The 26,075-nt window shown below is 30.9% G+C and overlaps 1 long non-coding RNA gene across 2 annotated transcripts; it reads left to right on the top strand.

The window, feature by feature from the left end:
• Positions 1 to 1,637: 1,637 nt before the first annotated feature.
• On the top strand, positions 1,638 to 13,131 carry LOC130497520 (uncharacterized). 2 transcript variants are annotated; one of them, XR_008936499.1, is made up of 7 exons: positions 1,638 to 1,789; positions 1,883 to 2,024; positions 2,135 to 2,232; positions 2,320 to 2,437; positions 2,531 to 2,893; positions 9,452 to 9,526; positions 12,899 to 13,131. It is a non-coding gene; the product is annotated as an uncharacterized LOC130497520 (long non-coding RNA). The 2 variants fall into 2 exon arrangements; XR_008936498.1 differs by having other exon boundaries at positions 1,869 to 2,024; positions 12,899 to 13,130.
• The last annotated feature ends 12,944 nt before the right edge of the window (positions 13,132 to 26,075 follow it).

Raw genomic sequence — 26,075 nt, 5'->3', positions numbered from 1 at the left:
ACATCAATGTTTTACTGGTCTTATATGGTTTTCTGTGTCTGTCTACGTTGGCATACTTTAAAATGATATGATTCATTATTATCATTTTGTCGAGGGTCTCACTAACCAGTTAACGAGTCATGGATATCATGGTTTTGGTCATAGATGCCCTTTGTACAAACACTATAGGGCCACTTTTATTGGATTGAACAGGCAAGTATCATCGCTGATGTTATAAAATATAAAATTCTCATATATATTTAGTGTGTTTGTAATCTTATATGTACTCTGGAAAATTGTCTCTGATTTTTTATCCGTCCGTGGATATAACCAATTTAATAATTCTAATAAGAGAAATACCTTAGGATAGTCTAATTTTTTTATCACAAATATAGCTTCTAAAAATTAAAATGACCAACATATTTCATTAAATAGGTAATATACACTTATAACCATAGAGTTAATTAATGTAAACCTTAGGATTTAGATTTAAAAAATGAGGTTTTGGTATTGGGATCTAAAACTTTATAAAATAAACAATAAATATCAAAAATTGAAAATAAAAATTTTAAAAATAGTTTCAAAAAAATATTTTCGAATTTTAAAAAGAAATTTTGAAAAATAGTTTCGGAAAAATTCATTTTTTTATAAAAATTCCAATTTAAAAACATATAATTTGAAATTAAAAGATTATTATTTTTATTTATTTGCACTTATATATCTAGGATATAAGAACCTTTTAACTATTAAATAAAACATCATTTTTCTCCGTAAAAACTTTTTGGTGACAAAAATGTCTATTTAGGAGAATTGTCCTTCTGATCAAGTTAATATCTGTGATCAATTATTTTTCTTTCATCTATCGTATATTTATGTTTATCTTTTGTCATCCCTTATAACAGTTTGTGCTAGTTTCTTCCATAGATGATATTGTTAATCTCATCAAATCATATGTACTCCGATACTTCCAGTAAACTATAATAAGTTTTGAACACACAAGATATACACATTACACAATCCAAAAACATCTAATATGTAAACCGATTTACATGTTAGCGGATCTAAAATATAAACTAGACCTGGACCCGCCCGACCGGGCGGGTATTAATTATGAGTTTTATTATGTTGTAAAAATATTTGTTGCTAGTTTATGATATATAATATATAAACGATACTACAATTTTGACAAATTAGCAATATATTTGAGATCAATGAATTTAATATGGTTATTCAATTGTATATTAATTTTTATAAATTTGGATAATGTTATTTGTTATTTGTTTGTGCCAAAAAAAGAAAAGAAATAATGTTAATAGTTTAAAAATGAGTTCGAATATTTTTAGGCAAAGTTATAAGTAACCACTATTAAGTGTAATATTATATCTATATTAATCATCTATCTCTATTATTACTTAGGATGTGAAATTTTAAATTTTATTATGACATCATTCCCAGATCATAAAATATTAATTGATTTAATTAATTAATTAACATAAACTAATCGGGTTTTGTTTTCCAAAAGATCTATTATTAACCCGATTTTTGGGCCATTATTATTTAGTCAAAATAAGGTGTTCTATTGGCCCATATCCCTTTCTATTGGCCCATATCCTCCTCTTATCGACAAATATTTTGTAACCGTTCGGTGTTTGAAAAAAAAAAACCAAAGTTTCTTTTATGACTTTCGGTGTTCTCTAGGCGATGTAGATGAAGAACCAGATAATATCCGGTTGAAATCACATATTCTCTAAGGGAAATCCTCCTATGGTGAAGAAATAGCGAATCTGATGATTTATCATTACGAATCAAGGTATGGAGTAGCTGAATCTCTTTGGAAAGAATAAGATTTTTTTTTGTTCTGTTTGAAAGGATACTGTTTGACTTTGTAGATCCAAAAACGCAGAAGATGAATAAAAAACTCGTTAACAATTCAGAGGAAGAAAGTAGTTAACAACTAAGAGGAAGAAGCAGAGGAGGGTTGTTCGAATGGGAAATCTGATTTCATGAATCATTCGAAGATCTGCATGTTTAATTTACAAATCAAGGTATTTCCTTTCAAACCTTCGATCTTGTTTTTTTCTTTGTAAGTTTTAATTGGACTATGTTTTTTTTTTAATCTTGGACTATGTTTAAAAAAGATTGTTTGTGATTCCAGAATCAAAGAAGATTGAATGTTGATTTGCGTGGTGAGAAAAGTACCAAGAGAAAAATCTCAACATGATTGAAGGAGAAACTAATTGTTCTTTATTCAAGGTTAGCTACTATTTTTTTGGGTTCTCTCCTTTTCTGTGAATTATATACTCTCATAACTTCGTAATTTTGTCTTTCTCCTGTATTTAGGTCGACAAATACATCTACATAGAGGACTTTATTATTCGGACATAAGATATTGTGAATAAGATAGAAGCTAAAAGAGATGTGGGCGATGAGGCAAAGACACTTTCAGCAGAAAAGATAAGTATGATGTCATCTATCAAGTTTATACTCTCATAATTTATGCTATGTCAATTAAAACTTTAACTTTGTAATTTTGTTTTTCTCCTGTATTTAGGTCGATAAATACAACTACATAGAGGACCAAATTATTCGGACATAAGATATTGTGAAATAAGATAGAAGCTAAAGAGATTTGGGCGATGAGGCAAATACACTTTCATAGGAGAAGATAAGTACAATGTCATCTATTAAGTTTATCTATCGTATAGTATATATATATATATAAAACATATTATAACAATCAGTTCACCTTTCCATACCTTTTTCAAACAATTTCGTTTTATGTAGATGAACTGATTATATTTTCTTCATCTTGTTTTAATAGGACCAAGGTCATTAAAGTGGTGGGACGTGAAGATACAGGACTGAAGTTTAACTTGAAGTTTCTATTCACGGGTGAACGAAACCGAACATGAAGGTTAGTAACATTATTACTCTCTTTAGATGAGAAATTGTAGAGTCATGTAGGATTTAAAATACATCATTGAGTTTGATTTTAGTTTACTGTATAGTATCGATTGAATAGTAATGCATATCTGGATAGTGAAAATTCAATAGTTTCAAGAAAAATCCAATGTAGCTTGTAAAAAATCAAAACAGATGAATGGTTTAGAGAATAAACTTATTGAAACAAAAAAAAAACAGAACAATCATGAGTCTAAAACAGACATCGCTTGAACCAATCTTCTTGAACTCCATCTGTGTCTGAATCATGATGAAAACAGAAAAAATAATTTTAAAAACAAATCACTCAATCATGCATGTAGATATAAGTCACATACCTGATCACTGAATATGTCAAATATTGTTGAAAATCTGTTTGAAAACAACATTCATAGTTTTGGTCTGGGGTTTGCCATCTTTGTCCACAATCAATATCTTCAAACCTTTTTTAGATGTAACCCTTGAAATACCAACATAGAGCTGACCATGTGAAAACACGGGTCTTGGGAGAAAGATACCAACTTCAGATAATGATTGACCTTGACTTTTATTTATAGTTATTGCAAACGCCACAGCCAAAGGTAATTGCCTTCTGCGCATCTTAAATGGTAATCTCGTGTCCGATGGTGTTATTAACAACCTAGGAATATCAACTGTCCGCCCCACCTTTTCTCCAGTTATGATCTTTGCTCGAACCATAAAATCCATTAGTTCAGTGATCTGAAGTCTTGTTCCATTCATTAAACCAGCAGACGGATCAATGTTTCTTAAAACCATCACAGGACATCCAACCTTCAGTCTAAGGCTATGGTTTGGCAAACCAGAAACCTTGATAGTGTTAAGGAAATCTGGGCCTAGTGCTTCATTGCTTAAAGAAATTTTATCTGATGGATCTATACTATCTGCACTAATATAGATCTTCTCCTCACCTGTAATAAAATAAGTTTAGCGTTAGAAATGTATTAGAAACAACTTAAGCTTTAAAAAACTTAGGCATAATTCGAATCTATAGTAACATATTAGAAGAATAAAAATATACCAGCAAGTCTATCCAGCATGTACTCGTTAAGCATATTAACATCCTCATTTGTTGGACACAGAATAGCTCTTTGTTGGAAAAAAATAGGATCCTTGTTTTCTTGAAGGGAAATAGAATCACCGTAAACAGCTTTGCTGATTGCTTCTATAGGTTCGTCTGCGTCAGTAATCAAAAACTCAGAAGGAATTTCAATCTCTGCTTCACCATCATTAGGCTCGTTAATTTTGCCATCCCCAACTTTTAGTATCCACTCTGAAAACTCCTTAAGATCCTTTGCATCTTCAACTGACAAACCATCTGATAACAATCGCATATTCTTGGTGAGTTTAAGCACTTTGCAGTGTTCCCAAAGATATGATGAATTCAGCGCAGCCAAAACAATTTCTGCTCTTCCAGCTCCATTAATCACAGGGAGAACCTGTCTAAAATCACCCCCAAAAACAATGACTTTTCCTCCAAAAGGATTGTCGCTATTGTTGCCCATGATATTCGAAAAACTTCTGTCTAGTGCTTCAAAACAAAACTTGCTCATCATTGGCGCTTCGTCCCATATAATAAGTGATGATTCCTTCACCAAATTAGCCTGATCAGATCCATGCGATATAGTACACGAAGAAAATTCATCAGGATTTAGTGGAATCCCAAATCTTGAATGAGCAGTCCTACCACCTTGTAACAACAACGAAGCAATGCCACTGGAAGCAACGTTTAGCACAATATCACCTCGACTTCTAATAGTTGCAGACAGTAATTTCCATAGAAATGTTTTCCCAGTACCACCAAATCCATCAACAAAGAACATTCCACCTGTTCCATTATCCACAGCCGAAAGTATTTCATCATATACTTTTTTTTGCTCGTCTGTCATTTTCTGGCAGTCTCGATCAAGAGTTTCTAGCAGTGACTCACGTGAATAGTTTCTTTCATCAAGTATCAACACATTTGAATCCTGAACCCTTGTCTTTGGCAGTTTTGGCATAGTCTCGAATTTTGCTAGACAAGTACCATTACGCTTCAGAAGATTGTCAATCTCTTGCAATGCATATTTTTTTTTATCTTCGTCACTTATCAATAACCCTACAAAACAAAAGCGGAAGTCAAAAAAATACAAAGCAATACTTACATAACTCGGTTTTTGTTTATGAATTTGAAATAAATATATGCAGATTAATATTACCTGGTCGGTTGAAATATTTTCTTCGGTTATACTCAATATCTTCCGAGAGGCACTCCCATGTATGTTCCCAAACAACCTCTGGCATAGATAAACTGTCATTCATCAGCATCATAACAAAAATTTGTCGAAGTTCACTTGCTGTGCTTTCATAACTCCTCCGTAAAATATCATCAATGTACTCCTGATCATCATCTAGTAACCCACGAGCAAAACATGCTAGCTTGTAGCTAGGGTAAAGAACACCTTCGTATGTTTTAAAGTCGTCGTAACAGGTAGGGCCTTTAACGATGTTCAACAAAACCCTCAAAAAGTAAGCATCTTCTTGTTTCCGCGGAGCATAGTTAATCCTCCCAATGCTGAAACCTCTTTTTCGCCTGATCCACTTCTTCTGCTTCTTGTTATAAGTAAAGAAGTTTGGTATCTGCGCATAGGTTAGAGTTCTTGCAAGTTCATCAACCTTATTCAGCTCAAACCACGCCAGGAACATTGTATTCTCTATCAGTTTTCGACTGACCACAGCTTTGAGTTTATCTTTCCCCTTGAAGATAACCATTTGTTTCCCAGGAAGATGAAATTGTAGTTTCTCAACTGAACAACTCCTATAGTGAATTGGAAACTTGAAAATTCTCCAAGTCCCTTCACAAGCAGAAACATATCTGCAATGACAATAAGCAATAATTGAATACAAAACTCTCTGATTATAGAATGTTTAACGAAGTAGATTATAGAATGTACCTGCAATCAAAAAAGTCCTTGATTTCATTCCTCTTTTTCTGAAGACTTTCTTCACTGGCATCTACAACATTTCCGCCTCCATTTGCCAATATACTGTCCACGATATGAGCAGGCGGTTCGACAGCTACTGTTACCCGATCTTGGCCTTTATTAATGTACTTAAATAAGTACTTAATAGAACCTGCTTGGTTGCACCACTCTACATTTATGTGAGCTCTATAACGAAGCGATAGCTGCTTGTTGTAAGGAATAACATATCGGTTATCACATCTAAACCCATTCTTCTCAACAAAACTCGATGATTGCTCACGCCTTCTATAAATAGGAAACCCTTCTTTATTAATTGTGGTCTTCTCAGCAAATGATTTTGGGTATGACTTTGAACACAATCCATTCTCCATACATGGAGAATTCATATTAGCAGCTCCACAAGGACCATGAATCATCATATCTTTAATCACATCATAGAGCTCTGGTTCTTCCACCTTGTTAGGTATTTCTGCAGATATAATCTTGTCGATGTCGTCTGTGTTGGGAAGCTTGCTGGTGGGGTGAAGAAATAAGAGAATGTGGGCATGGGGTAGACCACGTTTTTGGAACTCGATAGTATACATTGCTGTGACAAACAAATGTAAAAAATAAAAACAAACTTAGTGATTCAATTGAAACGAATTTAAGAAAAAAAGATGTAGATAGCTGAGTAGGTGAACTTACAAGCGACAGTTTTTCCAAGCATGTTCTTTCTTGTTAAATCGTCCATCAAGGATTCAAGTTTCATCTTGAATAGCCTACAAATAATGTCTGGTCTATCCTCTGCTTTTAACTTCCTTTTTTTCAGATACCTTGTGATCTCTGGCCATTTAGGATTGCATGTAAAAGTAATGAACAGATCAGGAAATCCAAAATGCTTACATATGGTCATAGCATCCAAGTAGTTGTTCTTCATATATCTAGGACTCCCGACAAAAGAAGCTGGCAATATGAATTCATTCCCTTGCTCATACATATCAACCATTCCAGCATTCTCAGACTCCTTTATAGAATCGTAACTATCAGACCGTAGTGTGGACTGGTTGAACTTCAGATAGCGTAAGCGGTTTGATTCAATAGTTGTGAAGGCATCCACAATGAATTGCTGAAAAAGTCGTCTAGCATGTAAGAGACAGTGAGACTCATCCTTACGCTCATGTAGACGATAAGCAAAGAATTGCCTCATACTGATATTAGCCTTCTTAAGTTTTTTCGATGCTGCTGTCACACCTTTCGCAATACCCAGTCTGAATCCGTCTTCTCCATGGGTAAACAATAAAGGATACTGCAGTGCAAGATAGGAAGCATGAATCTCGTTTATCCTCTGAAGCTTCCCTGATTTTCTCTGAAGAACAATATCTCTGATATTCATATCTAGATTAAAATCACCAGGAATGAGTGCAGCAACTTCAGAAGCCGTGGGAGTATTATAAGTTCTTCCATCCGACAAGCGATCACTCACAATTCGCATATGAAAAGCATCATTAGGATCTGTCCGAAACCTATCTTTAGCTGATCTGAACTGCTTCACATAAGGATTAACTTCATTTAACATCTTCATCAATATGTCAATAACTTCGTCCTTGAGACTATCTTTCTTCTTAGTCACAAACTTTGTTTTTCCTTTGCTGTAAGAAATTAAACCATAGATATAAGAAATAAAAAAAATATCTAAACTGTTATCTAAAAAGATGAAATTCCGAAAAGTTTAATGATCAAGTATACTGGGAGATGGTGGTTTTAAATTACCTCAAACAGTTCACCCTGTTTTCCACCTCATGTTCAGTGTCAACTATATATAGTTGACCAAACTTGGCTTCATTTCCTTCATTTGGTTGTAGGCTTCCCATAAGATGATAATTCTCTCCTTGAAGCACCAACATAGAAGGTCCCTTTCCCTTTTGAACAGATCTATCAACTTTCCCCCCAAGGGAAGTAAAGGAAAAAGACATGTTATAAGCCCTCATATTCTTTTGGAAATGCTTGCTTAATTTGTCATCTCCTTCCATTAGTTTTTTCAGCACCAGGGGTGGTTCTTTTAGGAATGGTAACTTCACTTGACCTTGCATACAACACAGTGAAAATGTAGGAGTCACAGTATTTCTTCGTCTGTTCAACCTTTCCCCATACCACATGATAGCTCCACAGTGCTCGCATGAGTAATCAGGATCGCCCTCATCCAGATATTCTGCTAAGGTGCAACATATAATGACATGTATAAACCATTTGCTAGTTAGAAAAGCTCTTAACATGAAAATAATTTAAAAATTGTTTCTTGAAAAGTACCTTCTTCTTTTGGTTTAGTTACAACCTTAGTTGACCTCTCTTTACGCTTTTTCGTGCGTTCCAAAATGGATTTCATACAAAATGGTGGTGGAGCATACGGATCAGTGTCTGGTCTAGCATGAACCTCTATATTGTCTGCTTCAGTTTCAGAATCTGAACTTTCTTGAGAACTACAATCGAAATCAAGCTCACCTTCAAGATCGGACATACCTAAAACACAGTAATGAAATATTAACTTAAGCAGTAAAGGTGTGTGAACTTATGTATTTTCTTTACACGTAGAGATTAGTACCTCCAATAAAATCATCGGCAAGCAGTTGATCATCCTTTTCAATATCACGATCTATGGATGTCTGTGTTTCTTCGTTTCCATTAGATATAAAATGTGAAATATTGGTTATATCATTCAAGACAGAACATGGAGGCTTTCTTCTTCTCTTTGAATTCTGGATTAGAGGTGTTGTAACTCGTGCATCTGGGCTAAATCCAACTACTTAATAGTTTAGGCAATTATTAGTAAATAAACATGTACATATAGTGTTTATGTAAGTCTTAAGTATAGTTTAACTTACAGTTCGTATTAGTCAAACAACTCCTTTCAATTGTTGAACTCGTTGGTTGGTTTTGGGTCAAATCCACACCTTTTTGGGGTATCACAGAATAAAATAACCATTTTAGAACTACCTAGAGAGATAGGTAACTAATGTAGAAAGGTTTATATAAAAAATATACTTACCAAACAGACGGATTGATGGTGTGCGGGGTGAAGCCAAATCATTGCTCTGTGGAGTATTTAATGGATGAAAGGTTGATGAAGATGGTGAGGATCCGATATTCTGATAAACCCTACTAAAAACATCTGTCAATGGCACATTAGAAACAGAGCAATCACGAAGTGGTATAGCTTGGTTCTGTAAGGCTGCACGACTTATTCCTCTAGCAGAACTACTACTTGGAGGAAGATTTTCATCTCCACTGCCACGGAGCCCCCCTCTTTTCCTTTTCATTATAAGCGGGTAGATGTGGCGCTAGGTTTTTTAGATAGCAGTGTTTGTTTAACGTGATGTTTGTGATTGCGAGTCGGTTGGTGTAGGGAATAAAAATGGCATTATTAGGGTTAATGTCGTTTATAAAAATATATTTATTAACCTTTGAGTTTTATCAGTTGATAAGATTAAAGGACATAATATAGATTATAAGTTAATATATCATAATCTCTGGAAAATATGCATTTTGGATGTGTAATATTTTTAACTTTTATGCAGGAGAAACGCTGTAATAGGGTGTTGCAATATTGAATAGCGATCAATTGGGCCATTAACGATATTCAAAAATATAAGGTAACCAATCCGCATCCTATAGGAATGTATTTCATTGTATGAGTTGTTTGGTCTGTTAACTTAGTTGATGTGGGTATGCTAAGTTGATTGGTTAGCTAAGTTAGTTGATGAGATTTTGGATAGAAAACAATAGAGAATGTAGTTGATTAATGGGAAAAAACCAATAACAAAGAACCCTTTAGCTAGAAAATAAAGGATTAAATAAAGTAAACTGCAAAATAAAATATCCGAAAAGAAAAAAACCAAACATTATTCAAAAAACAACTGCAGAAATTAAAAAAAACACTAAAACCAAAAAACATAGGTAGTACTTCCGCTTGTCTCTCACTCATCGATCTTGACTTTTTCAGTCTTGACATTGGAAGTGCACAACTTCTTTGAAGTAGATGTTATGTCCACCAATTCTGAATCATTTTCTTTTCTTTTTGAGTATGGAGTTAGACAATCTTCTGATGCTGCATGACTGTCTCCATCCTGCAACATCACCTATTGCATAGAAATAACAAACAATTATGCAACAAACTTATGTAACATCACACTGTATATTTAATGTTTTCACAAACACGTACCACACCAGAAGACAAAGTCGATGAAGATCCTTCTATAAGGGCTATTGGCTCTGATTCAGTTTCAATTTTCTGAACAATATCTCCAGACCACACCTTAGAAACCTTATAGATCTCGGCTCCGGAATCTGAGGGACAGAGTCCAAAACAGAAAGATTTTCCAACCAAATCCAATATTGGTTGAGGCAAATTTTCAGGATCTTCAATCTGAAAAGCATAATAAATTAATTTTATATATGAAAATCAAAGATTTTTATTTTATAAATGTATACACATAAACTTACCTCATCATAAGAACCATCCCACAACTCCTTAGCTTCAAAACCGATGATCATTTTGGCGATAGAGCCAAGCAACACCAGTTTACAGTTTCCGGAGTCATCATCAACAATCAAATGTAGTTTGAATCTGCGATAATAATTCACGGTTAGGACAATATATAAGTATCTTATTGATAAATAAAGAAGTAGTTAAAATCTTACTTTGGAATAACATTAGAAACGTTAGCACGACACCCAGAACAATGGAACGTAGGTTTATTAACCTTCACAGAGGGAGACCTTCTGATTCTAGTAGCAATTTTACCACATGCCTTACATCCAAAATAGTACCATGACCAATCGGTATCAATCCTTTCCACCGAACATATGATCTTTACGTTCTCGAGCTACAATTAGTGGTATCGATTAGGATACATGAAAATTAATATGTGATAAAATCTTATTTTAAAAACAAACCTCAGCAGTTTCCTGTAACTCAGAAATTGGGATGATGCCAACATCATCCCAATCATCAGCATGATTAATCAGGGCTATTTCCGCATCCTGATTTTCATTCCCACCAACAGGAAGCACCTGATTTCTGAGCCTGTGCACAGATTTTTAAATTGTAAATATTAATAAAGTGAAACAAAAATGACTAAGTAAAAATAAATATGAGAATTATTTTACTTCTCTTTGAAATCCATTGCCTCAGCCATAGTTGGATTGAGATACATTACCGATGCATCAAATGCATTTGTTATTTGAACTTCACCTATATATATACATATATTGATTGTTAGCATCTTTGGAAAGTAGCATTATATTTGGTATTAAATAAACTATAAAATTTTCATACCTCCAAATTCACCGATCTTAGCAAACCTTATCACACAAACAATGTCTTCACCAACATGTTTTTCAACATGATGCTCCATTTGCTCAGCATAACGGCCCCACAGACAACATGCCAAACTGTTACCACTGTTTTACACACATAAAAAGATAACAGATCAAATTGAAGGCAATATAAATTGAGATGTGGCCTATTATAAAGCGTAAACATAAATACCTGTTGTCTCTTAGGCGAAACAAAATCCTTTTCCTATCCTCATTGTGGACTGGGATGATCTGAACTTCACCAATATTAATAGCTTGGCCTATTATGTCTGTGAAAATATTGAATTCATCACGTTTGACTAAAAATATAGTATACGAATAATATAAAATAGAGCATAGTTAAAATTATATACCGACAAGACATTTAACATCAGCACTTCCATTCAATATATCTTCGTAGCTTATTAGAGATAAAAAGCTGCTATCGTCCGTAAGAGTCGAGTCTGCAAAAACAGTAGCGTTTGTGATATTCATCTTATAGGCCAGTTTTGTTGGTTTGTATTTGCCACCAGTTCCAGATATCTTCATGTTCTGCATAACACGCCATTTTCCAAGAGTAAGGTTTCGTTGAACTCGCTTCATATGAGTTCTCTTGCACGAGCACTGAATCTTAGCACCCTAATAACAAAAACGATTGTATAAGAAATAAACAGGGTTTTATTAAAAAAAGTTATAATCAAAATACGCAGACTATAGAACTAACTGTTTCATCTGCTAACACCATCTCTAATGTTTCTTCAGCGTAAGGTGGGTTTTGTATCCATGAGTGAATCAATTTCACTTGAACACGCCACGCATCCTTAAATGGTTTAAGTTCGCTGACTGCATCAAACCTATTTTTCGCAGACATGTTTTTTGTGAGAGGGTTTGCAAAAGAATGTGTAGATGTGTATGGTTAAGTTGAAGTCGGGTAGAATATATAGTAGAGGGTGTAAACCCTAGGGGAGAAAAAATAACTTTGCCTAATTTGCAAGGCAAATATTAACGATAATTAATGAATAGAATATACCGTTGATTTGTTTTTATCGTTGCAAGTAATATGATGCCATAATCAATGAATATAATATTTTGTATCTTCTTTGTTATCATTAATATCCAAAAATATAGGAGTGAGTAAGATTTCGTGTGTGTTAGTTTGTATTGTGTGCGCCATAATATATTTCTTTTAGGATTGAGTAAGATATCGTTGGTGTTAGTTTCAATTGTGTGCGATTATATATTCTATTTTCCTTAAATAATTGGTGTTAAAAATTTGAAATAGGAAACGATAAGATATTGTGCTTCTTATGCAAGTATAGGCGTAAATGTCGTAAGATGGTAGATTCTCTGGTTGGTTAAGAATTTTTACTATTATTAGTTATGGAAATTATTATTCTTATGCAAGTATAGGCGTAAATGTCGTAAGATGGTAGATTTTCTGGTTGGTTAAGAATTTTTACTATTATTAGTTATGGAAATTATAACCACTCGATTCATCTTTATAATAGTAAACCAATTCTTTATAGTTCTGATGAGCTGATCTTTAATCCTAATCCTATGAATTTTCATACATTTTACATTATGCATATAGATGAATGTCTCTTGACTTTTGATCTCAAACTATAAAAATCGATGGTAACTAATATTGTGGTTGTTTAATATGGCAGGCGTAATGTTATTGGTAAAGGAAAACATGGCATAGTTGGAAGATGAAGTACATTGATCATTTAATTATTAGTTTCCTTCATTGTAGTTTGTTAGCGTTAGTTTAGGAAAGTGTTAAAACGTGGAAAAGACATGAATTTTTTACGCAAGACATTATTAATTCTCAGTGGCATTTGCTTGTAAATAATAGGGAAAACTAAGGGCATTTCCATATGTGTACTTCTATTTTAATAAAGTAGATATTTAGAGGACAGAAAAATGTGATGTGTATTCCAACTCAAAAGCATCATAAAAGTTTTCCCAATAATACTTCATTTATGGAGTGGATGGGATGAACATGTGTGGCTGGTATTGCAAGGATTCTCCTCTCGGCTAACACTCTTCCCTGCCTTTAGTGCAGTGGTTGTGACTCTTAGGGTTACACGAGATGCAATCTTTCAAGAAACTTATGAAACTGCTGTGATGCGATTTCTAATGTTTACTTGTTGTGATCTGTATTTTCATTTTATCTTATGTTTTAGCTGTTTCGTACTCTATTTGGCTCTTGTAGCTTTGTTGTACTCTCCTTTCATGGAGGTTAAACTCTTCTAAGTTCAATACAAGTTGGTTTGATCAAAAAAAAAAAAGCATCATAAAAGTCCACATTATCATATTATTTTCTATTATTTATACATTTATACATTACGTTTAATATTTCTCTGTAGACTTTCAAGATTTTAGGAGAATGATTGCCAAAGCGCATTGTTCATGGAAGCTTTGGGTTTTAGCTTTTGTCCAAAACTTTAAATTTGAACAATTGGTACATTCCGAACCCCTCGATTCATGTCGACTATGGAAAAGGAAAACCAAAAAGGACAAAACTTTATTAGATATATATATATATACTCATTATTGATTGTCATAAAAAAAAGAAACCTATTTATAAGAAAAACAAAACACTGTTAATTTTTTAACAAAATAAAAAACACACAAGAGGTCCCCTTTAGGATGATTGATGGGAAGATCAAAGCTTCATCGAAATTTATAGAGTTTTCACATTCGTAGGTTATATATACAGTATACTATTGTTATTGTTTATTAAGGGGAAATTTTTATCTCTGTATTTTACCAAATTAAGGGGTATATTGGATAAATAATTTGGAAATTTTCTTGAAATTGATTGAATTTAGCATTTATAAAATTATTTGAAACTTAATATTATTAGACTCTATGATATTATCTAAGAAGTCAGTTTTTTACGAGTTGTACTCTCATTAATTCTAAAAGTGGTAAATTCCATGTTAGCCTTAATGAATTAAACATTTATATGTAATTTCAATTAATAACTTTTTAGTTTCCTTTTTGCTTAATAATTTTTAATTGGGTCTTTAAATTTTAATTTCCTTTTTATTTTTAATTTTTCAGAGAACTAGTAAATCATTAAAACATATCTATAAATTCTACAACATATAGTTTGTATAAAAACGTGATTTTAGAAAAGGAAACTTAATAAAACAAGAAAAATCAGTTTTGAAAGTAGAAGTTAAATAACCCAATAGATATTCAAACTGACTAAAAGGTTTTTACTACGATAATATTTTTAATCAAGTTATTAGAAAATAAACATTTTTCAAAAAATAATACAAATTGATTGCTGATAATATATTTTTGAAAATGATCAACATTAAAATTAACTTTAAAACAATTTTTTGTTGATATTCATATATGTGCATGGTATTTCAAAAGATTATTAATTATGTTCACTTATACTACTACTAAACGAGAACCTTTTAATTTATTTTTTATATTTGTTATCCAAATAATGTATTAAATTATACAAAATTTAAAAAAGGTAAATATAAAAATTGACAAATAAACTAAAAGGAACTAACAAAACTAATAATGGTTTTAATTTATTTACAATCTATGAGCAATTGTGGTTCAACTGGATATATTAATCATTATATACACAAAATAACTGAATCTATCATAGTTTTAGTTCCAAAATCATATGACTAATTATCATAACAACATAATGATATTTTAAATATTGTTATATATTTTTTTGTTGGCACTATTATTACATTTTTTTATAAATTTTATTGACTGATTGAGTCGACTTAAAAAAACGTATGTAGTGCTATATCTAAACTATTAAAACTGAAGTACACTTAGTTATATCCCCTTAAAGTTGCTCAAATATTACAAAGGACTGCCACTGCATTTAAAACAAATAATTAATCTAAATTACTATTATTATCTAACCGCAAATCTGGATGATTTACTTACCAAACTTTTTTTTTCTGACATTACTTACCAAAAACTTAAAACGTACGTTTAATATCCTGTGCATTGTAGTTTTATATCTTATATATTATACACATGACATTAAGAAAACACCTGTCAAATGTTAGTGAGTCACCGCATTTATATTTTTAATTTTAATAATAGCATTTACATTACAGAATATTTTATATATACAATGTAATACTTGCACAAATAGATTAACATTTGGGTTGATATATAGATTCAAAATTGTCATCAATAACGATCCATTTAATCATTTATAAAACACAGTAATTACCAATGGTTTAGAAATTTATAATGATTTTATAAATTAAAAACAATCAAAACAATCAATAACCATTATTAAAAATGTTTTCAATATATATAAGAAAAATACAACAAAAAGATTAATTTCATATACTAACTTAAATTATAGTTTTTATATTTGACATTAAACTTGAAGAATATAATATATATGATTATTTATAAGATTATACATATAAAATACTATTAATTATATGATTATTTATATGATGGACCAATACAATTAATTATATGATGACATATATAGGATACATAATAGTGATTAGGGATGGGCGTTCAGGTATCCATTCCATTCGTTTCAAATCTGTTTGAGTTTCGGATTTCCGGGGTCAAAGATTTCAACCCCGTTCATATATTTCTAAACTTCAGTTCGAATTATCACTAGGGCTGGGCGTTCAGATATCCATTCGGGTTCGTTTCAGATCTGTTTGAGTTTTGGATTTCTGGGATCAAAAATATCAGTCTCATTCATATATTTTTAAATTTCAGTTTGAATTACATTCGGATCTTTGCGGATTCAGTTCGGGTTCAGATAACCCATTTAATTTTTTTTAAAATTCACTATATATTTTGAATTTCTTAAAATCTATAAATAAAATAATTTATTGTATATAAATTTGAATAACATATGCCAGAATACCTAAACTTAACATATAAATTGGTTTAGTTTAAATTTTGGATCAAAAATCAAAAATTATTTTAAATATTTTTACTGTTTTGAGTGTACTTCCACTATGTTAGATATTTATATTTGACTATTTTTATATATTTTCAAGTATGTAAACCAACCTAAAAGTATCATATATATTCTGGATATTTTTTATATACATTAAAACTAAAAATAATTAATATATATATATATATATATAAGTATATAAATCTTTTTCGGATACAGAACAAATATCCAAAATACTTTGGTTCGAATTGGTTATGGTTTCGGTTGTCTAAATATTAAAATTTTGATAGTTTAGATATTTAATCAATTTTGGTTAGGGTTTGGTATTACTTTTTTTGGATCGTGATTGGTTCGATTCTTCAGATTTGAATTTTTTTATCCAGCTTTGATATTGACATGAAAAATAAATAGCAATATATTTCTGAAATATACACCCGCACGGGTGTGCGGGTCAAAATCTAGTAATAGATTAATAATCCAAAAGTGTACTTTAATCCAAAAGTGTACCGCCATATTTGATTGTTTTTTTTTTTTTTGAGAAAAGGCATTCAAGCCATATTTGATTGTCTCTTTAACTATATCAAAGTGTTAAAAAAAAGTTTGCCAAATTTGTGGGGAGTATAGCAAAACTCGGTGCTGCACACGGTAACCATTTTTAGGCAGACATAGTGAAGATCTCGAATCAAATCCCTTTGGCTCCGTATCTTCGACGATGTCCCAATCAAATTTATTTCTTTCATCCTTCTCTTGAATTTATTATTTTTGCATCCACCATTAGATTATAGTTACGAAGTATAAGTTACGTACAGGTAATGTTTACAAATAGTAACGCTGAAAACTTTTAAACATGTAAACTTGTGCTGTTTGATCAAAAAGGAAAAGGATCATGCGTAGTAATATAATATTATGGTCGACGAGAAAAATAATAAAATAAACGGTAAGTATGTGTCCGTGTTCAATAGTTTGAGAAGTTTTTATATTTCAAATAAATGCTTCCTAAATCTTTTTAATTCATATTTTTCTAATAATTAGGCCTGCTTTTAGAAAATATAGTGATCCACAGTATGATTCAGTCGATCCAATGGCGTAATGACCTTAAATGTAAGTTCATATTAAATCCACCTTAGTTTTTTTTTGGCATCTCCTTAATAATGTTTAAACTCTATTCATTGTTAAAACGAAATAAAATTTGGACTTCAAACTTTTGTTCGGTTTTGGGCAAAAAGAGAAGAATTTCTTATGAAAAAACTACATATATAAGAGAGTCTTTTTTGAGCAACATATAAATATAAGAGGGTCTTACCACCAAAAATCGTTCTCATTTCTGTTAGCAACAAAATCGTTTACTCGTGTTTAAGTATTTCTTTCGTTTGTATCAAATTCTTCATATTTATGTGCCATAATTCCGAGATTTGAACCTTGATAGTTATACAAAATATGCAATTTGTCAACACTGAACCACCATTAGTTCTGACGAATGTTATAGGGGTTACCTATATATGATACATAATCGAATTAATTAATTAATTACAGACATTTTCTGAAACTAAAAGAAAAACAATATCAAAAGGAAGTTGAGCTGTAAATGAGCATGAAGGAAAGAAAAAAGTGTTGGGAACTCATCTCACTAAGTTGCTCTGTCGCTCTCACTTTTCAAAAGTCCTAACGAATCTCTTTTACATTCTCAATAGGGCATCTTCCACTTCTCTCTTTCACGTGACACTAATTGTCCACCCAGTTATTACTTTCACAATTAAATACCTTTAATTTTTTTATTTTATCAGCGTATCATCATTTATGCATACGTATCTTTTGATGTCTTCGTCTATGATATATAATGTAATATGATATTTATATTCGATCTCGTGAGAGTGTTATGCTGAGTCTGATCATTACGTCGTAAATAAGATCGATAGATGACACTGGTTTCGTTAATCGCTTCCACGGTGATAAAAAGTAATATTATATTTAGGAGACATCATACTTCACAAACCATTTCATTACTGGACCAATTATACGATCAACTAAAGAGCGATCTCGTAAATAATAAAGAGTTCTCTGACATATTTTCTCTTACGGTCACTAATAAGCCATTAGCTTTATAGGAAACCAAACTCGACTCTGTAATCCAAGATAAAATTATCCACTGATGGCGAATAATATCTTGACCAAATCATAAGTATTTATATATAGTTAACATTTGATTATGTTTTTTTGGGTCAATTAACATTTGATTATGTATGGGACACTTTTTGCATGGGAAAGGTGGATATGTTTGGTTCATGACCAAAAATCTCGCAAGTGACAGTTGTGTGTGTAAGGTCCACTAATTAATCAATACTCGACATTATTACAACATACGGTCCACTTAATATATGCATAAATATAAATTCTAATGCACAGAAATTTACTAACCACTTGTATGGCCGACTAATTCGAAAAAGATGGTTCCAAACTCAAAAAGGAACCCACGATGATGCCACGATAAAGTTACGCATACTAAATTTTCACCAATGAAATAATAAAATAAGTCGCATAAAAGTTTGACGAGGCAGAGAGTGTTATGACTTTAGAGCAGAAGTGTGTTAAAGTTTAATGAGTTCTTCTTCGTTCATTTTTAGAAAAAAGGTTTATCTTTTCTTACAATAATAGTTCGTTTGGTCCTCAACAAAAAAAAGTTCATTTGGTCTAACACACGTAAGAGAGTACAACTGACTTTAATTACTTAGGTTTTTGAAGAAACGTATAGAATTAAATTTAGCAAGAGTCTAAAATGAAATAGGATAATGTGGATTAGAAAGAGGCGTGAAGAAAGATCATGGGACCAATAATCGAAAACTTTAGTAAAAAGAAGACGAAGAACAAGAATACTATATACTAGTGTATAGTTTGTACTTCCAAGAATTACATTTTCTTTTTATATTAACATTTTACCAGAAAAAAAGAATAAAAAACGAATTGGAAGAATGATAGATAGGAAAGGAAGTAAACTATGGTGATGTGAATAGAGAAGAGTGTTAGGTCGACGTCCATTGTTTTTAACGTGTGATTTTCTTTTTAGGTTATCTCCACCATTTGTCCTCATTTCTCTTGCTTGATTACGACACTTCCTCCACCCTCTCTTTTTTTAAAGCTGTCTTTCGTATCTCCATAACGCAACTCTATTTCATAATCAAACTGATCAATAAAACATTAAATAACAAAATATATACACATAAATATCTGACTGTATACAGCTATACATGAAAATGATTAATAGAATATACATACAAAGATATATATATACATCAAATAGAAATTTTTTCTTACTTCTAAAAGCTTCTCTTCTCTTTTCTTTTCTCTATTTTTTACTAGAACTTTTTTTTCGGCGCCGATGTGTTCTCTTGAATGATTGCCATAATTTCTCTATATATGTTCTTTGTTTCTCTATGTTTATATCTATGGTATGTGCTCTTTTCTTTTCAGTGGAGGTAAATTTCAACTGAAACTTTTTGGTTTAAATCTGGTAGGTTCTAGGTTAGATCTGCCGGTGTATGATATTGATAGTGGTACTAGAAGACAGTTTCATACGTGCTGCCTTTATTTCTAGATCTCATTTTCAGATATGTGTCCAGAGACTTTCTCTTCTCCTCAGTTTTTTTAGTCGATGGCTATAATTTATATTTTTCTCTCTTCTTTTTGGCGTCGCTATGATCTCTTGGATGATTGTCAGAAATTCTCTATATATGTTCTTTGTTTCTCTACGTTTATCTTCATGGTATGTGTTCTCTTTCTTTTCAGTGGAAGTGAATTTCAACTGAAACTCTCTGGTTTAGAAATGGTAGATTCTAGGTTAGATCTGACGGTGTATGGCATTGCCAGTAGTGCTAGAAGATAGTTTCATCTGCGTTTTCTTTGTTTCTAGATCTCATTCTGAGATCTCTGTCCAGAGAATTTGTCTTCTCCTTGGTTGGATGTTCTTCGAGTCAGTGACGTACGTAGCGCTAGGTAACATGTCCTGAGTTTTGGCTCTACGTGGTGCATTGATGTGGTGGTGTCGTTTTCTTTGTGGGTTAGGGGACTGGATTCATGTGGATCTTTGACCTCTCACCTCCAGTTTAAGATCTATTGGTGATCTTTAGTAGTGGCACTTGAAGTGCTTCAGAATGATTTCTTCTCTTGGAAGATCTTCAGAGGCATCGCATTTGGTTCATCTACTCTACATGTGTGTCTTAGAAAACTCGGTGCATGTGGTTGGTGGCTTCTCCTCACAGCCGGAGTGTGCTTGGCGGTGTGGCTCTCCTTGATGATGTCTCGTTCTCTTCGTACAATCTGCTGCATTTTGGTCTTTAGTGGAAGATTTTTGTGTTTGTGGTGAAATATTTTTTCACTAGAACATTCAACTTTTTGTTCGTTTGGTGGTGTTTCTCTAGAGAGGGTACTCTCTTACAGTTTGACTGCTTTTCATGGATGCTCGGTTAAATGGATGTACACGGTTCCGGATTGGTAGTTTGGAGGCAGCAATCTTAAGTTTACCTCTTCGAGCAACGACATCGCCGGTTGTAGATTCCTGTTTATGGTGCTGATGTTGTTCCTATTGGGTGAGAAAGCGAGTTCTAGACTTGATTCTTTGTGCAAGATTGTGGCGTGTGAATTTTTCAATCTGTAGGAATCGTGTGTTTCAAAGATAGAGGAGACCTTTTTATGGTAGTTAACGGTAAATGAAAGCTCACTTTATTCACATTGATTTCTCTCGTCCATCGTTGTTCTAAAATTGTCATGTCTTAAGCCCTCTCTAGGTTGTTTCCTTTTGTTCTGAATTTGTAATTAGATTCTTTGTTTAGTTGAAGTTCATGTAATTTGCTATTTGTCTCCTCTATAAAAATAATAATAATATTTAACAGTTTTACAAACAAAAATAGCAAAAAAAGATTAATAGAAAATAAGAGATATATGTAAATAACTAGTAACAACATATATAAGTAATGTGTGTATACATGAACAAGTGACTCTTAACACACAAAACAACTAATCTTTCAAATTTACATGTATGTTTTCATGTACATTTTACTAAGTGTTTTACAAAATTTAAAACATACTAGTTGCTAATATATATATATATATATATATATATATATATATATATATATATGTATCTTTACATGTACTTGTTTGATATTACATTTAAGTTTGTGATTGCCAAATCACATTTGAAAAACATGTACTTGTTTGATATTTTTTTAATCTTTTCTATAAAAAAATCTCATATCATTTGTTTAGAAAACATAGAAGTATTATCTTATGTTTTTTTTAAACAAACAAAACTATATAATATGTAAATTAACTCAACTGAATTTTTTTTTTTAAAAGTAAACCAACCAGCCAAAAATTCTCTACAGAAACCTAAATTTCAGATTTGAGTTTGGGTCAAAGACAATCAATAACAATTGATTGCATTTTGTTGTTATAACATGTTAATATAATCCTTGACCCAACAAAAAGGTATTAAAATGATAATCAACCAAGTCTAATGTCTATAACAAAAAAAAGGGTGTAGTGGTGATATTTTTAATAGTCATAAATCCATGAGCTTGAGGATGGAATATTTTGTACAAAAGAGTGCTGGATTTGGTCCGATTTTTTTTTTTTTTTTTTTGACGGCAATTGATACTGTATAATTGATGAAAGAACCAATAGAAAACATTACATGGAAATGCGTACAGTGTGGCGGTCTCCTCTTTTGAGGTAAGGATTTCCAAATTGTTTTTCAAGTTTTTCTCGAACACTATGGTACACGCACAAATTTATATATGTTGTTAAATTTACAAAGATTTTAAATAGTTCTATTAATGTTTAATGACGCCCAAAAACATGTGATAATTGATATATTAAAAAGCACTGAGTGTTAAACAAGAAAACAAACGATGTGATTTCATGTTTTATGCACTGGGAGAGGCTGCTCTATAGGAGGTGAGTCACTTGACCCAGGTGAATTTCATGTAAAATATTTTTTTCTACGACTCTGGAGAAAAATCTGAATTCTAAGAACCGATTCGAATCCAATCAAAAAAAAAATACCGAATCTGAACTAAAATTGATTAAATATTCGAACGAATTTAAAATTTTGGTATTTAAAAAACCAAAACCGAATTAATCCGAACCGAAGTATTTTGGATATCCAAATGTACCCGAAATAAATTTATATACCTATATATTTATTTTTAGATTTAGTGTATATTAAAACATCCAAAATATGTATGATACTTTTAAGCTGTCCAAAATACTTAAAAATATATACAAATAGTCAAAAATAAATGTCTAAAATAATTAAAGTATATTTGAAACACAAAAAATACTTTAAATATTTATTGATTCTCTATCCAAATATTTAAACAAAACCAATTTATATGTTAAATTTAGGTATTTTGACATATGTTATTCAAATTTATATGTAATATATTATTTTGTTTATATATTTTAAGCAATTTAAAGTATATAATGGATTATAAAATTTTAAAAATAATTTAAATGGATTGTCCGAATCTGGACCGAAATCGTAAATATCCTAACCGAATCCGAACCAATATTTAAAGATATCTGAATGAGACTAAAATTTTGATTCTAAAAACCCAAAACTTGAATAGATCCGCGTCCCGAAACAGTTCCATTGGATTATACTCATATATAGTTTCTTAGTTTAAAAGAAAAGAAACTAATTACAAAAATTAGAAAAGAGAGATGAAAGTATCTTAGACAAAGTGATTTTGGAACTTTACAAAAACTCCTATGCCATCTGTACCATTATAATTGGTTCAACTTTTAAACACTTATTAAAACAAAATTTAATAATTCAAGTACATTTAAATATTAATATAATTTGGATAAAAGTACTCACCGTTAAGAGCATCTCTAATGACACTCTATTTTCTCTTCTATAATTCTTACAAAAATAGAATAACATTTTGCTCAAATGATTTACTTTATAAAAAATTATTCTATTTTTGTGGAGAAAATAAAGTAAAACAATTATTTCACTCATATTTGGAGTGAAATAATGGTTTTACTCTATTTTCTCCACAAAAATTGAGTAACCTTTTTATACAGTAAACCATTAGAGCAAAATTTATTCTATAATGGAGTTACTCTATTTTTGTGGAAATTATAAAAGAGAAAATAGAGTTGGGTTGGAGATCGTCTAAGGGTGCTCCTACTTATGATCTATGTTAATATGTTAAGTTAATTATAAGATTGACTCCCATAAAAACTTCGTCTGACTTCGCCACTGGTTTTATGCCATAGCCAAAGAAACAATTATTTTGCAATTAAACATAGATTTCCAAAGTCTCTAAATTCACAAAATAAAATACTTTTGTTCTCTTTCTTTGTAGGCCACAGTTTGAAAATAAAGTGCTAGCATTTTTCACAGCATATCCGGACGAAGCATATATACTATAATATGGACCATATTTCAAGATGGAAACATTATAAATTCTAGAATAGTTTTTGTTCTTCTTCACGCAGACATGTTACACTGTGGCATTGTCCCTTCGCAGTTCTATTTTTTTTTGTCAACCTTCGCAACTCTGTTTATTTCCGAAGACATATCATATAGTATTAATTAATATAGTATTATCCAATTATGTAAAAATGAATAATGTAAAACTAAATATTTAAATTTACATAAAAATTAGTCTGTGTAAACATTAATGTTTCAAGTAACTAAACTAGATTAGGACCCGCCCTAAAGGGCGGAAATTGATTTGTCAAATTTTAATTAATAATATATGGTATATATAATATATGTATATAATATTATATATATTTTGTGTAACATTTATATATATATACATATTAGACATATATATAATATTTTATTAAATATATATAGAATTTAATAGTGTTATAATTTGTGTTGTACTTGTTATTAGTTTGTATTTAATCTTCTTTCATTTTTAGTATAATAATTTGTCTTGTCACACTTTTTACCTTTTAACTTATACACATAGTTATGTCTTTTTTCAAAAAAAAAAAACTTATACACATAGTCTCGTAAAATGTAATATATAAAAAACATATTTAAAAAATCTACTGACCATATGCCACCATTATTTGGTTGTTTGAACAAAAAAAAATCATGTTCTTGCAGAACTGTGTATGTTGTGATATGATGTAGGTGAAGAGTAAATATATGGAAGTAAAGTTAGTGATACGAACATGAGCCTATGTTGGTTTATGCCACAATTATTTGGTTTTTGGAAGATCAATGAGCATAAGCATACACGGTCTTTGTATACTTACGTTGTAAATGAGTCGGATATTTTTTTTCTTATGTCTGGAATGATATGAAACTCGTTGATTTAAAAGTGGTTCAGTTTTATATGATCTAATTATATTAAGAGATTAACCAAAAATATTATAAAAGTGTTACTGGTTAGGTTTAACTAATCTATGTTGGTTAAGATTTGGTTTAATTTAAGTTGGTAGGTTGTATTGTATAGGAGACATGATATATTCTAACAACAACTATGAAAGAGTCCAAAATTTAAATGATAACTTCAAATAGTAGATAATCCCTAAATTAATAGATTAGAAGGTGAGTCACTTGACCCAGGTGAATTTCATGTAAAATATTTTTTTCTACGACTCTGGAGAAAAATCTGAATTCTAAGAACCGATTCGAATCCAATCAAAAAAAAAATACCGAATCTGAACTAAAATTGATTAAATATTCGAACGAATTTAAAATTTTGGTATTTAAAAAACCAAAACCGAATTAATCCGAACCGAAGTATTTTGGATATCCAAATGTACCCGAAATAAATTTATATACCTATATATTTATTTTTAGATTTAGTGTATATTAAAACATCCAAAATATGTATGATACTTTTAAGCTGTCCAAAATACTTAAAAATATATACAAATAGTCAAAAATAAATGTCTAAAATAATTAAAGTATATTTGAAACACAAAAATACTTTAAATATTTATTGATTCTCTATCCAAATATTTAAACAAAACCAATTTATATGTTAAATTTAGGTATTTTGACATATGTTATTCAAATTATATGTAATATATTATTTTGTTTATATATTTTAAGCAATTTAAAGTATATAATGGATTATAAAATTTTAAAAATAATTTAAATGGATTGTCCGAATCTGGACCGAAATCGTAAATATCCTAACCGAATCCGAACCAATATTTAAAGATATCTGAATGAGACTAAAATTTTGATTCTAAAAACCCAAAACTTGAATAGATCCGCGTCCCGAAACAGTTCCATTGGATTATACTCATATATAGTTTCTTAGTTTAAAAGAAAAGAAACTAATTACAAAAATTAGAAAAGAGAGATGAAAGTATCTTAGACAAAGTGATTTTGGAACTTTACAAAACTCCTATGCCATCTGTACCATTATAATTGGTTCAACTTTTAAACACTTATTAAAACAAAATTTAATAATTCAAGTACATTTAAATATTAATATAATTTGGATAAAAGTACTCACCGTTAAGAGCATCTCTAATGACACTCTATTTTCTCTTCTATAATTCTTACAAAAATAGAATAACATTTTGCTCAAATGATTTACTTTATAAAAAATTATTCTATTTTTGTGGAGAAAATAAAGTAAAACAATTATTTCACTCATATTTGGAGTGAAATAATGGTTTTACTCTATTTTCTCCACAAAAATTGAGTAACCTTTTTATACAGTAAACCATTAGAGCAAAATTTATTCTATAATGGAGTTACTCTATTTTTGTGGAAATTATAAAAGAGAAAATAGAGTTGGGTTGGAGATCGTCTAAGGGTGCTCCTACTTATGATCTATGTTAATATGTTAAGTTAATTATAAGATTGACTCCCATAAAAACTTCGTCTGACTTCGCCACTGGTTTTATGCCATAGCCAAAGAAACAATTAT

This window comes from Raphanus sativus, chromosome 7 (genome assembly GCF_000801105.2).
Source record: "Raphanus sativus cultivar WK10039 chromosome 7, ASM80110v3, whole genome shotgun sequence".
In the NCBI taxonomy this organism is placed as follows: domain Eukaryota; kingdom Viridiplantae; phylum Streptophyta; class Magnoliopsida; order Brassicales; family Brassicaceae; genus Raphanus; species Raphanus sativus.
This window is presented reverse-complemented; position numbering and strand designations above follow the sequence as displayed.